Source organism: Sinohyriopsis cumingii, chromosome 6 (assembly GCF_028554795.1).
Source record: "Sinohyriopsis cumingii isolate HCF-2022 chromosome 6, ASM2855479v2, whole genome shotgun sequence".
In the NCBI taxonomy this organism is placed as follows: Eukaryota; Metazoa; Mollusca; class Bivalvia; order Unionida; family Unionidae; genus Sinohyriopsis; species Sinohyriopsis cumingii.
Genome location: NC_142966.1, coordinates 24,298,682 through 24,311,671, shown reverse-complemented (window position 1 = coordinate 24,311,671; position 12,990 = coordinate 24,298,682). Strand labels below are relative to the sequence as shown.

Genomic DNA, 12,990 nt, shown 5'->3' with positions numbered 1-12,990 from the left:
ATGTCGCCGCTACACCAGGTTTGATGAATATTTCTTAGCGTATGAACATCGACGCCATTAAAAATAACCAAAACATTACAATTATCTCTGATCACTTTAGGTATCTGAGTATATCTCTGAGTTACATAAATGACATCTGTATTTTTGTGTCTACCACGGGAAAATATTCTGGCTGGATTAGTTTGTTTATCCAAAATCACGTCGTCGTAGACAACTAAATTATTGATCGACCCATCTAAATCATCAACTGTGGGAGCTTCTTCAATATCTGTTATAAAATCAATAATATTTTCACCATCATTCAGCAAAGCTGCATTTTCATTAAATTCTTTCAATACCTGATAGCAACGTTGATCATCCACAGATGATGCAACCAAATACAATTTATCCCATTTTAGCCATCTCATTATCAGATTCAACAATAATTGGGTTTTTCCACTACCAGATGGACCTATTATTATCATTCTAATTGAATTGGGCAATGCAGCATGATGCTTGACAGGAATGGATTTTGTTGTAGCTGAAAAATCAATTACATTCATGATATAATAAATATTATGGATCTATATTGTGTTAGATGTAAAACACGCACACCAACGGTAGAGCTAACTACGGTTGTTACTCGCAACAATAGATCAGCTGTTACCGGTAAATGTGAAAAATGCGGCACAAAAAAGTTTAGATTCACCTCATCAACTAAAAAAAAGATTCCACGGAGGTGACATCACCTCAAAGTTCGCTACCAGGATTCCCCTGGGCTAAATACTCTGGAGAAAAACACCTACCAGGATACAGCTACTGCGGACCAGGTACCAGACTCGATATCAGATTAAATAATCGAGATCAACCAAATTTCGGTGAGGAGCCGATTAATGTGATTGATCAAGCATGTTTGATTCATGATATAGCATATCGAAATAAAGATATTCAACAACGACATCTTGCTGATATAAATTTAATTCACGCAATAAATTCTATAAAAAATAAAACGATTAAAGAAAGATTGGATTCGTGGTTAATTCAAAACGCAATGAAGGGTAAATTAGTCTTCGGTGCTGGTAATTAATATGGAAGCAATTTATTATTCTCCTGCTGGATTTTGGCGGGGTAAACCAGCTATCAAGAAACTTGCAAAGGCTGCTCGAGTAAAACCGTCAACGGCTGCTGCGTGGTTATCTAAACAAGCTATATGGCAAATTTATCTACCACCACCAAAACGAATCGAATACGCGCATTTTGATGTTAGTGTGCCAAATGAGGTTCATCAGGCTGATCTAATGTTTTTACCACATGATACTGTTGACGGTAAAATCTACAAATACGTCCTAACCGTAGTAGATATTGCTAGCAGATACAAAGAAGCTGAGCCATTAACCAAGAAAACAGCCGCTGAGGTAGCTGATGCATTTGAGCGAATATATCAACGAGGACCACTAACCTGGCCAATTTTACTTCAGGTTGATCCCGGACGGGAATTTCTTGGCGCGGTGACCTCATTAATGAAACAAAAAAAATACAAAGATAAGACGAGGCAAGGTTAATATTCACAATGATCAAGCAATTGTGGAGAGATTTAATAAAACATTAGCTGAGCGGTTATTTGGTTATCAATACGCGATGGAATTTATTCAGGATAAACGATCTAATGATTGGGTTATTAGGCTACCCGGTGTTATTTCTGCGATAAATAACGAAACAACGAGAGCTATATCGATGAAACCAGCAATTGCCATACAGAAAGATTTTATACCGATAAAACGACGCGATTTTTCAGCTCGACCTGTTCTCGGTGATGTCATCGTCAGATATTTATACAAACCAGGTGAGGCTGAGGGCGGTAGAAAAAGAGAAACAGATCCTATTTGGAGCACGACAACACATAAGATAGTATCAGTGACGAGATCATCAGGTAGACCAGCGATTTATATACTCGATTCATTAGCGCCTCAGCGAGGATTTACTCGCGAGCAATTACAGGTAATACCAGCCGACACTCAATTACCACCTCAATCGCTTAGATAATCAACTCCACGCCGATTGCACTCTAAACACGTCAGAGTAACATTATCGCGATTGTGACCTAAATTATTATTTATTCTATCTACGGTAAATTGTCTGGAATCATTTTTTTTTTTGATAATTCCATGTCATTATGCAATTACAACCGGCACAATGATATTTGTTTGTTTCTCTTTCAGCGATAAAATAAATTCAACATCTAAATCAAATTCGTGATTATTTTTTTATCGGTTTGTTTATAGCTGATCAATTTTTTTAAATCACATATTCGTCAATTTCATCGTTAATAATTATTCTAAGACAATCCGTCCTAGTTGGTTTATTTTTCTTACTCTGGATACAGCTAAATACACCAGATTAGACCATTCTATATAATCGTCAACAATCCAAACTCGAATATCGGTTATGGTTAATCCCTGTGAAGAATGAATTGTCATTGCATATCCTAGCGTCCACGGAGATATTTCTGCACTTAACATATCATTGACAAAACTGATATCAACAGTGACAATATCATTCAACACAAGATTCTGCTTTCCTTGTCCTGGTATATCAACATCAATATTTTGTAATCTGGTATCAGCTGGTCTGTAAAATAACGGTACTGGCATCAACGGAAATTATTCTTGATGTAATTTAAATAATCTTTGCTGAAGCACGTCACGTATTATTTTTCTGCTAGCTACAATTAGGTCATTTGGGGTCCACGTTGATAAGAAATCTTCCATGGATGTTTTTGGAATTATTTCACGCATCACACTGCATTGAATTTTATTTGGTTGTAATCGAATTAATCTTTTAAATTCGCTCAACCGACCATCAAGAGATCTGTAATCGGTGTTGACTTCTTCATAATAATCAACAAAATTCTTTAGCCATTCATGAGGTGATTCTCCATCAATAGGATTGAGTTGGCCGTGGTCGCCGCATATAATAACCGCGATGTTTTTTGTTAGCAACCAATCCAAAAACATTTTTAACGTTTTAACAAATCCAATACAAATTTCATCCCATATAATTACTCTGTTCACATATTTCTCTCCCATTCGCGAAGGATTCCATGTACCACCATTATACTTGAAAAAACTATGATACGTACATGAGTTGACGCCGCGTTGTCTCATCTCTCGCGCTAATCTATGTGTCGGCGTCAATACAATTACATCAGAATTCTTAAATAATTCTATGATTCTGGACGTTTTACCTGATCCATCCGGCCCATTCACGTAGACTGTTTTATATCTTGATGCGGGATCATACACTGATGACGCTGTCGAAATTTCTGATACGTTATCTGAATAATAATTATCCTCAACAGGTACATCGGCGTTTTCGCAGTACCATAAAATATGTTCGTCCTTTACTCGCCATGTACCCCATGATCCATCGCGGGTTAATTTTTTCAACTCTGGTAGGTATTTTTATCGATATAAAATGAATCAGTAGCTACCCTAACAGCGTCATTGGGGAATCTGTTTATCATCGATAATAAATTTATATTCGCATACGCCAACATTGGCGATCTTAAATGAGTATACTGCGGTGACTCTCCTTCGAGATAGCTAACTACAGTACCTAATTTTGTTCCGTTTGATAAATAAATACTCTCTCTGTTGCAAAATATACCTCTCTCAGCGGTATCAGCAATTATAAAATCTAATTCAGCTTCATCCATGATTAATCTGCAACTATGTCGTTGATGATCACACGAACCATCCTGAGTAAATTTTCCGATTATTTTTCTGCCTAAATCTTTCGCGTCGTCATGTTCAGTTGGCAGCCAAACGTCATTTTGTTTTTTATATGATACAATAGCCTCGCTGACCGTCAACGAGGTTAGCATTGCAGAATCTAACATATATCGCAATAAAACAATTGGAACCCATTTTTGTTCTGAGAAATGTTTACCAAACCAAACGTAACAGATTTTATGCAAACCTTCATTAAATTTAAACGATACAACACGAGCAAATCCTGTCAGGGGAAAATCTGGCAATGATCCATTAATAGATACTGTGGTCATCTCATCGCAGGGATGGCCAAATTGAGTAAAATATTTACTACACCCACCCATTCCGAGAAAATTATCAGGATAACACGCTATCATGTCAAACGAAACCATATTGATAAAATTATATTCAGTATTCCATAATCCGCCATGACCATATTCGATACAGCTCTGTTGAATATCTTTAAGAAACTCACGTCGAGTTGGCTTCCATGAATTTTTGTCTCTCGCTGCGTGAGCAACAGCAGATGGAATGGTAAAACAATTAACCAACAAATTTTCATCTGCAGAATACTTTTTTGCTATTGCTGTCATCGAATCATGTAAAGATTTATTTCTATATAATTCTCCGTTCCGTACGAACTGATCGTATTTCTGATCACTGGAAAACAACCAGATAGATACCGGATCAGATTTACTTATTTCATGAATAAAATCAAATATATATCCGCTGTAAAATTTAACAACGCGCTCTCGAGGAAAAATTGTTACCGCGCTGCTCCATGCATGTGAATTATGATCAATTATTTCGATAGGAGCTCCTCTGGATTTATACGCAGATGAGTATAAAACCTCGCCTGATATTGTTTTTACTGTAATGGGAAATTTTAATTTGCTGATAACGCAGCAACATCATTAATTGATGCACCATCAGCAACAGATTCTGACCAAGTATTAATTTTTTCTCGCCGCAGATCGGTTAACCCATTTCCGCGTTTTGCGTTTGTAAAATGCTCTATTATTCGCTCAGCTACACAATTTATCTTCGTGGACATCTTCATCTTAGCAAGATTCTCAACGGTGGGTTTATTTAATTTATATATACCATAAACAACCGCTGTGACAGGATAAGCTCGTATATAGTACGGTTTGCCTATGCCGGTCAATAATCCTGGTTTAGATTTTTTACTTACTGTTACAGATTTTTTCCGCTAATTACAGGATCGCGCTTGTCTCGAGTAATCCATACATCATTTGATTCTGAGTATGTATTTATCATCGCCGAGTAAATTGATCATTTTTTCAGCTCTTGTATCGTTCATCGTATTGTCTATATCGTTTGTTCTCCATGTGGACCATACATGAGCCGCTCCATCATCGTAGAATTCCTTCTTAGCGAGATCTACCTCAGGAACAACATACTCAGTATCATCTAGGTCGAATATTTTCATTATTATATTTTAGACAAATGTTTAATAAATAAAAATGAATCAATGCAAATGGCTAATGGTCGGTTCGTTAAGTTGTTGCAATAGATCATGTAGAAAAGAATACTGTGGAATACATTTAGCTTATATGAAGCGAGGTGGAGTTGGTCCAACAAGATGTATCAGATGCAGCGTTGGAATTCGAGGAGGAACAAGTATTTGTTCAGGCTGTGGCGGGAAAACATACAGAGAACTCTAGCGATATTATGATAAAAAAATCTTCCGATAGTGATCTCGCTATCAAGCGCGAGGAAGATTATCTAAATAGGTTTTCAGACAAACTTCGATTTAGACAAATGGATATTGTATAATGAACCCTATATTCATGAGACATCCAATCTATGATAATTATGAAGCATCACGCGACGGTGTTGTCAGACATTGCAGAATAAAGAAACCGGTTGGTGTTGTTAGTAATACCGGTTATCTCAGGTTTATTATCAGCGATGAAAGGAAAATAAATTTTAATCATCGATTTGTGTATGAATGTTTTCACGGACCAATCAAACACGGTCTGGTAATTGACCATATCGACGTAAATAAACTCAATAATACCATAGAAAACCTCCAAGCGATCACGCAACGTGAAAATTCGCTGAAGGGTAATACGGGTTATGGTAATAAAATATCAAGGGCGATCAAATAAATCAACGTGGAGACCGGTGAGGAATTGTATTTTAAATCAATGGCCTCCGCTAGTAGGTATTTTGGTATTCAATCTGCATCAGTACGACATGTAGCAACAGGGATAGACAAATCAGCATTCTCGTACAAATTTGGATATTGGGTCAAATTCGGTTATTATCCTTTGATATCAGACTCAGATGAATAAAAACCTTATATATATGACTCAGACGAATGTATATCTGTATATTGAAATGATTATTATTTTTTTCACACATTTAGAATTAAGCTAATATAAATATGAACCAAGAAAATATTAACGAAATAATCAAATCTATTGAAGTACTTCGAATCAAAGAAATTCCTTTATCGGATGATTTAGACGCCGACAAAATCACAATGGATTTAGAGACATTGATTCAGAACAAACAAGAAGGCCGATACACGCTGTCGTCCGAATACAGATTAATCAAAAGAATTCAATCTGCGATGCACAAATCGCTGATTAATATCGATGATGCACAAATATCAGATTTTACCCCGTTGACGCGTGCCGTTGAGAAAATTCGATCAGCATTGTCTGACGAATATGAATCTAAAAAAATGATTGATACACGTGCGAGGCAGCTGCGAAAATTGATTCAATAAATTTATTTCTGAATAATTTTATTTTCTTTTTGAATATTTTTTTTCTGAATAACTCAACCCATTTCGGTGAAAAAATCGACCATTTTACATGATTTTGTCAAAATGCAGATTTTTGTCAGGTCAAACCTCAAGCGGTTCTCTAATTGATTTATCGATAAAATGTGAAAAAACGTCAAAATTGACTCAAAACCACCAGGAATTTATAAAAAAAACCATCAAGAATTGTTGATTTTTGAGCTGATTTTGTTGATTTTTGATGATTTATCGATAAATCAATTAGAGAACCGCTTGAGGTTTGACCTGACAAAATCAGCAAAATTGTGAATTTTTCCTTGACAAAATCACGTAAAATGCTTGATTTTTCACCAAAATGGATAATATTTCATCAAAAACGGCCAAAGTTTTCAAAATCTTCAGAAAAAACCCCAAATATAAAATAAAATAAAATTAATTTTTTTTGTTGCTATAATGACAAGATTAAGATTTTATTAGCAGATTTATGTTTAGTGTTGCTCCGCGTATATCTAGCAAATTCCCAGATTGGTCAGTTAGTGAGAAATTCACTCTCGACAGTAGATTATTGTGACATCGAAGATAAATCGGATTGATTGGTTCTTGTATAATTAAGTATCCTGGTGATTCTTTTGGAGAAAATGAATATAAAACAAAACCCTGCCTTGCCTAATCAGATACAGATGCATCTGCGCTGTAGCTGTTCTCGACGATATCACAACTGAGATTAACCGCGACAACATCGGTTATATTTACTACACCGGGTGAAATATGCCGTCCGGTACCATCTGGTGCGTTGTCGCGATTAAGAACAGCTGCTGGCGGTATAGATTTTCTCCACGCAGTAAGTAATTTATCAAATAGATCATTAACGGTGTCAGTAACAGCCTTTCTTAATTCAGGTACCTGATAAGGGGGGATTTTAAAATCTGGCAATGTCGACTCATTTAGCGAATATACGCTTAAATATTTTTGGTTATTATCAGATTTTTCATCAATTATTGCCTGAACTGCTCGTGTGTGAAAATACTCCATATCTGACGCTAGCTGGTTTAATATTTCTATGAGTTTGATGATAATTTCACGGCACGAACTTGATATATTAACGATACACTCATGAAAATAATTTTTTAAATGATTTAAATATAATTCACATGCTTGATTGAGTCTGCCAAATACCTCAATAAATTGATCAAAACTTATATGATTATACGTAACATCGTTGTTGAAATAAAAAAACCACATCATATCATCCTTTTTCTAAAGATAAATTCAGATCTTAATGTTGCTTTTCTTAAAATAACCGTAGGATCTGTTACCCCAAAATGATGATATTTTTGTCTGAGGTAAAATCGGATTTTTTAGGTTCTGGTGGTATTGGCGGTGGTGTTGGTACAACCTCAGGCCAGCCTAGTATAGTTCTTATTGAACTTGAATAAATATCAACCATGTAATTTGAGCTCACTTCGATAACCGAGGTCAGTGTTGGCTCGTGCACGGATATTTTTATTCCTGGATCCTCTCCGGTTATATTTTTTATTCTCCACGTCAGCTTGTCGCTGATCTGATCGATTTCATAACTACCTGTTGGTAATCCAACTACGTTCCAATCAGGTGTTCCATAGGGTTTTGTTTTATTAGCAAAAACAAATGAATTATTCGACCGCAGGTTCCCAAATGATTTGGCTCTGATATTAGGCCAGCTGTAATAAACTCTTAGCTGCGCCAATGTTATTTCACTAATAGAAATAGGCGTTGGAAAAATAATACTGAATTCGGGTTTAGTCGAGCTCGCCGAGATCATCGTTGTCTTTTGCGGGTTTGTGTTTGTCGCTATCTGCGTCAGTAACTCTGTCATTATTTATATTGACATCTTTAATCGTTTGATTATAAATCTTATTCATCAGCGAGAACTCAGCATCAGATACAATACCATCATTGAGACTTTCTGATAACATCGAAGATAATCTTGAATACGCCGCCGTCGCTGTGTTTAATTTATCTTTGTATTCGGTTAACTTTGCGCTGGTACATGAAGATATTTTTTTTTTGTTATTATACCGAACACACCGGACAGCGCGGTAGTCACAGAAACAATGATAGATATCGCTGCCGGCGCTATCATCGTTAACGCGGATAATGTTATTCCGGTACCGACAACAACGGCAGATACAGAATAAACGGTAACTTCAATTACGACTAATCTGCGTTGGTATTTTTTTATTTTTATTTGATAAATATCGATTGTACCCTTCAGAGACTCCTGCCACGCACGAGCCTGATTGTATCGGTATCTAGACGCGCTCATTTTATATTAATTTAAATATAAACTCCAACACGTATGAGTAAGTTGCTGCAAATAAAACATTATCAATTGGCTGTAATTCAAATACTGCTTCAGTATCTTTTTGTAATTCAACTGTTACCGGGTGAGGCGATTCAATTGATAATCCAGCTGTAATTACTTTAAATTTCATTGGACTAATTACTGATAATCTGTATATGCCAGCAACAGCTGGAGTATATTTTATTGTATTATCTGTTCTTGTCCACGTTACAGATGTAGATGATGATACCACACGAACCACGTCATCGAGTAATTTTTTAATTTCTGTGAGTTTTATACTAACTACAGGTGGTTTTCCAAAAAATTCAATATTTACTTTGTTTAGTTCTAAAGTATTTCTTCTAAAGGTTGTAAAAGCCGAGAGTGTATTTAGGTGTTGATCATATTCTTCACGTAAAATACCTAATTTTAAATTTACATCATCGACGTATTTTTTTGTTGCAGCATCCTCACCTGCTGTTGGACCTCCCAGTGAAGATATTTTATTTTTACCCATATTGAGTTCTCCTGACATTATATCGCCGGTGATTTTTACACGATTATTAATTTTTGCATTAATATCGCGAATTTCTCCATCATATACTGATGTATCGATTTTTTGACGCACTAAATTATTTATAATTCCAATATCTTCATTGGCCTTTTTGATGGAGTCATAAATTTTTTTAGTATCCGCTTTAATAGTATTAAAATCACCTACGTGAGTATTATATTCGTCTCGTTTGATTATATCGCCTATCTTAACGTTGCTGGTCTTTAATTTTCCATGCTGATCCTGAAAAACAGCAACCTCGTCAGGTCCTACTCCCGCTATCGAGAAAAGATTATTTATGTAATCTTTTGTTACATACTTAGATAAATCAACATCAACAGATTTTTTCATGCGTGATATCAGAGATCTGCCATAAATATCAACCATTATTTATATTTGATTGACCTAATTTACCTGACGTGTACTCGTGGACTGTTTTATGATAGGGTTTGTTAGATTTAAATATCGCATCGAGTATATTAATCGCCTCATCACCGCAGATCGGAGGATCAGTTAGTGTTTGTGTTGGTAACGTAGAATACCATGCTGGTATATTTATTTGAGATATGTAATTAAGAAACTCACGAGGAGGAGCTAACCCGTATGAGTCAACGTAGATAATTTCATGCGGATTTATCGCGTAAGCAGCCCAATGAGTACCTGGTCCGATGTTGTTATCGAGATTTATAATTCCTGTTTCATATTTATTTGGACGAACTGGTAATTGATCTCGCATAAATACTCCTCTGAAAAATTTTATTTTTTGTTTTTTAGCGGCATTAATTAGATCTAAATTCGACATCGGTGTTACCGTGGAGGTCTTGCTAATCGGAGGCATCCTCCGTATGGGTATCTTCTCAGATACACTCCTCGACCTTTTTTTTGCCGTATCGTTTGCCGACTACCTTATTTACCGCTAATCCTCCTAGTGTTCCAGCAACGCCCAACGCAGCGCCTTTTGCCAGAGTTGGTGCAGCCGCGGCGGCTAACGCGGGTAACGCAGCGGCTTTTGCTGCGAGTAGCGCTGGTATCGCAGCTAATAGCGGGAAAAATCCACCTGTTTTAATCATATCTTTAATGGCACCAGCAGATAAATTAACCTGAATTCCTGTGTTACCTGATTTAGCTTTGTTAAAATGTGCATGCTGCGTTTTAGTTAGAGATAGCTTATTTGGTCCACCTTGAATTTGATCAAGTTTCAGCGTTAATTTTGTCCCGCAGGTTTTTGTTATAGTCGATTTTAATTTTTTTATCTGACCCGGAGTCAGAGTCACGCTAACGTGCTCGTATGGCATTTTTTATAAATAAAACGATTGATTAAATTACATTTTCTCCACAGGAGCGTCAATGATCCTCATGCGACCACCAATACCCTCAAGAATCATGGTTCTGTCGCTGAATAGGACAGTGATTGCTCTAAACTGATCAGCACCTGCGTTGGTTATTCTCGCTTTAAAACGTATATCAACAACAGACTGTTTTATCAAATCCACGTGCTCTAATGAAAAATAATAGATAGGATAAAAGATCTAAAATCCAACTGAGATATTTGCAGGCCGGTGTCTATATTTTGATCTCGTCCCATAAAGCTCCATAATCGATGATAACCACGTGCCACAGAATTACCTGTGTAATCTAATGAAATTTCCTCGATTGGTTCTTGATGTCCGTTTATTCGCAGTGAGATCTCGCTGGCATTAAAATGATCAAAAATCATATGGGTTCGTTCTTGACTACCTAACCGATCAGCCGTCTGAAGAGCAACAAAGATATATCTTGGCGCAGAAACGCCCTGCTGTGATGCTATATGCCAGGTAAAATTACCGTTGATGTTACTTTGAATGCTATCCGTGAATGTTGTTAGCCAAGACATTACTGACTTACCACCCTGATTCATAAATGATAGTAATTTTCCTTCTTCGCTCGCTGATGGTGTCATCGATGGCATCCACAGGGTTAGTTTGGTTAATACAACCTTACCGGCGTCAATGCCGGCTGACCTCCAGATAGCATCGTTGCTGTCGCCTTTTCGATAAAAGACAACTGTGTGCTTAACGCCAAAAATAACCTTTCTGAAGTATCTGCAAAAACCAAAAATGTGAGATAATGGAATCGCGCATGAAAACCTTCGACGATCACCATCTAGCATAGACTTACGCGCAGCATATCCGAGGTTATATGCTTCTGTTTGTTTTATCATCACGGCTTCTGTATCGACATCTTCAGCAGCTGCTGTGTGTTTTTTGGGTTTTCTAACCTCAAATGGATTTGGATTAGCGCGGTTCGAATTATCCTTGGTAAACATCATACTAGGACAGCCGATCTGGTAAAATGGTCTGAGTATCTTGCCAAGCCAATAATTGTTGTTGCCACATCAACGTTATCATTTATTGATTCAATTTCTCTTCCATCAATCATATATGCGGCGCTCTTGAATAAAGCCATAATACCGTTGTTAACAAATCCAATATTGCTGTCCGCGTTATACGCGGAGCCATCAGCTAATTTGACGATCTCACCAACAACCTCAGTATAAGCCTCACAAGGAAGAAAATACCGCGTTGTGTCTTGTACTTGTAATTCATTTCTGCTGCTGCTATTTTGTGTAACCGCTTCATATGAGTAAAATTGATAATCCTGAACAGAGAAATCTTTTCTCACTGACTCATCCATGTTGAAAGCATCATTGGATGTCGGTGAAAACATTTTATTAATAAAAATATTCATCGTCTAAAACGAATATTACCTCCGTATACGCTGGTGCTAATTACATCTTGAGGTTGCGTTAGAGCCGGAAATGATTGTGCCAGAGCTTCTTGTTGCGCTAACTAATTTTTGATTAGCTGCATAATTTACTACCTTACTAACCTAGGCGGGCATCTCAGCGGTGATAGGTAATTTTGCTGGTGGTTTTTTTCGTCGCACTAAATTTGATAATTTTTCTTTGAATGGCATCAAAAGATTTACTAGCGGCATTACCAACAGCACTGAAGACTTTATCACGAATGACGCCTATTGCTTTCGTTGATAATTGTTTAGCAACAGATCCAACCTTAGGAGCTATCCTGGTGAATAGATTACCCAATCCTGACCCGTAGTTGTATTTGTATACGGGTAACCGCGAGTTGACCACACGAATCTGTACTGGTCGCTGATTATATTTATGGATAATCATTTTTATTTATTATTTGATTTGTTTAATCGCTGTAATAATCAACGATCTCATCGATGAAATCGCGGTAAATAGATGAGTCGATGATACCACCCTGAAATAACCTTCTGCAGATATCGGTTGCTTCATTGATTATTTCGTGAGAATTATTTCCGGCTCTCATTCTTCCAATTAAAACCTCTAACCGAGATGCATCGTTAAAAACGCTATCGGGACAAATAGTATTATATCCACTGCCAGTTACAGATCTTTGCGCTCGTATTTTGTACACATATTCTCTGAAAGATTTATATTCCGGATCATTTAGATCAACATTAGATTTCTTGTGAGCAAAATAAATCGCAGGAATCCAATCATCATCAGTAATCTCAGAATATTTTGTTATTACATATTTTGCTCGATTTTTATACTCAAATGCGG

The 12,990-nt window shown here is 36.6% G+C and overlaps 1 protein-coding gene across 2 annotated transcripts in view; it reads right to left on the bottom strand.

Annotated features, from left to right (window-relative positions):
* Window positions 1-12,990, bottom strand: part of LOC149796498 (uncharacterized) — a 206,355-nt gene that overhangs the window by 42,817 nt on the left and 150,548 nt on the right. The gene's annotated exons all lie outside the window — the stretch shown is intronic.